The sequence below is a fragment of the Diospyros lotus genome, chromosome 15 (assembly GCF_014633365.1).
Source record: "Diospyros lotus cultivar Yz01 chromosome 15, ASM1463336v1, whole genome shotgun sequence".
Classification (NCBI taxonomy): Eukaryota; Viridiplantae; Streptophyta; class Magnoliopsida; order Ericales; family Ebenaceae; genus Diospyros; species Diospyros lotus.
In genome coordinates, this window is record NC_068352.1 from 20,856,132 (window position 1) to 20,858,961 (window position 2,830).

A 2,830-nucleotide genomic window follows, 5' to 3' on the forward strand; every position below is an offset into this window, starting at 1 on the left:
AGACCGTTCAACTATGGAGTCTTTCAAGGCGTCTTTTGATGTTTAATGCCCATCTTTCTACAATACTCATCAAAAGGACACTTATATTCGCCTCCATTGTTATTACGAATACATTTCAACTTCTTATGAGTTTCCCTTTCAACAAAAACATGAAATTGCTTGAAAACATCAAGCACCCGATCTTTGGTCTTCAAGACATAATCCCAAAGCTTTCTTGAATGGTCATTAATAAACGTCTCAAAATGAATTCCACCACTAAAGGATTTTACCTTTAAGGGACCACAAACATCGGAATGCACCAACTCTAGCAAATCCGATTGTCTTGAAGGAGAGTGACTCTTTGAAAGCAACTCTGTTTTACTTCCCAACCATGCAATGCACACATTTCTTCAAATTTGCTTTCTTTACACTCAAGAGCAAATCCTTTTTGGCTAAGCAATTTGGCCCCTTTCTCACTTATGTGGCTAAGTCTTTTGTGCCACATCTCGACTGTCTTCCCATCTTCCTTAGCGTTGACGGAATCACCAGCAATGGTAGCTTGCGTCACACACAAGCTAGGACTCTTCTCTCCTCGAGCCACAACCACGGAACCTTTAGTAAGTTTCAACTGTCCATTACCACTGGTGTTGCAATTGTAATACCCCATATCTGTATAAGGTCATCGCGTGATTTAGATGAATTTAAAATATCAAAAAGTGGGTTTAAAAGTAAAATAAATCACTGAATCGACTGGAGGGAGTACCCCGGGACTTAGATGTCTAAATAAAATGGTACATCAGTAACGAGCATCCCAAGAAAAGAATTATGGCATCAAAAGAAATGAGATCGGGAACAGTTTTCAGTACAGTAAAAAATAACGGCTGCTGATTAGGTCGTAATACCGAATTATTATAAACGATGTCCAAAAAGTCAACGGAGCATGTCAAGGACTAGTATTTGATGTATAGAACAACCCTTAAGTGATTTCGAGTTAAATCGAGTGGATTTATGGTTAAAACGATCAATCGGGCCTAAGTGTAATTTTCTAAAATTGCCTGAAGGAGGTCAAAACGGTAATTTTTTGAAAGTTTCAAGGGAGAAATGAGAAGTACCAATCTTGTGGGTCTTAGTGATGGTGCTAGAAAAGATCAGGGGCTTGAGGATAAGGGCCAAAATGCAAAAGAAAATCTCAAGAGGGCTAAAATACAATTTTCAAAAATCTGCCAAAGCATGGCAGATCTGGCCACGGATTTGGCCAGAAAATCTGGAAGATTGGCAGCCAAGTTTCGTCAAGGCATGGGCAAGGACTGTCCTAGTGGCGTGTATGGCCGGAAATCGGCCACGTAGGGGTTAGATTTGGCCTATAAATACCAAGGGTTTTTTGTCCGAACTTGAAGCATCAAGTTGCTCGATTTTGAGGGCGAATCGAGGGAAGACAATAAGGGGCTTTTGATCCTTGAGTCAAGAGGATCATTTCTGGTAAGTTTCATGAATTTTTGAGGTGTTTTGAGGGTGATTCGAGGGCTGATCGGAAAACTGGGTGGACCGCCGCGCCACGCCTGAAATTGCCCAATCGGGGGCCTCGCTGGTGGCCTTTCGGCCTAAAACCGGTGGCATCAAGATCGACTATAAGTGGGCTTCTTGGAGGTGTGATCGAGGTCGGATTCTGGTCACCGGCTGGCGACCAGCTCGCAGGAGAAGAAAGGGCGCGTGCAGTGCACGCGCGGCTACCATGCGCAGCACCACTCGCCCGCGCGTGAGGGCGCGTGGAGGCTCAGGTATTTTTGATTTTTTTTTATTATTTTGATAAAAATAAATTAGAAACTATGGTGGAAGAAAATTTTGAAGAATGTTGGAGGAAATGGTCATTTTGTAATTTTCAAGGGAAATAAAGCTTATGAAAAATAGGAAGAAGTATAGGAAAATTTTTAGAAAATTCTAGAAGTAAGGAAATATTTATTTATGAATTGTTGTGAAGAAAAATCAAGGAAAAACCTTGAGTCGGCATTTATTAGAATTTTGGAGGAGAAATATAGAGGAAATAGGAAGAAAATTATGAAAATTGGAGAAAATAGATATTGATATGATTTTGAACAAACATGATGTCTAGGGTATCATTGAAGCTCGAGGTTGAACTATAAAGCGCTTGGCACGAGAATCAAGGTCAGGCACGCAAATCGAGGTGTATCGCGCCTTTCAAGGAAATTGAGTAGCTTCTAAAGGTGAATAGTTCTATCGAAAAACTTGTTTGGCATATAAATGGTTTACTGTGAGTGTTCGTCCCTATGACTTGGTTTATTGTGATGGTTTGTCCAAAGGATTTTTTACACACGTATTAAATTTCGTACGGTAAATTACATACATTGAGATGTTGATTTTATGTCATACATGTTATGATTTTTGGCATTGGCATGTTGTGTGTTGCCCATGTGGGGTGTGGGTTGTAATCCCGTGACGTGGCCCCCGAGTGACAACACTCGGGATGGGTGCCGAGGATTATTGCTATGTGACACACTTGAGATGGGGCTGAAACGGACTTCACCCTACGATACTCAAGTGGCGGGGCTGAGAGTGGACACCACCCCGGTTGTTAGCTCAAGCGGCAGGGTTGAGAGTGGACACCACCCCAGGTTCCATTGAGCAATAGCATTAATACCGAGGTGTCGTTGATTCCAGGGATAGTGCTGATGTGACACTCTTGGGGCTAGGGTTATTTGGGTTTTGGAATGCTTTTGAGTAGGAGCGTAATGCCTAACAATGACAAATGGGTGATTCCTGGGTTCATATGTTGAGGATTGCCCTCTTAAGCAGGATTGGTTTGCCAATGGGTCGGTGTGTGGTCATGTCGCCT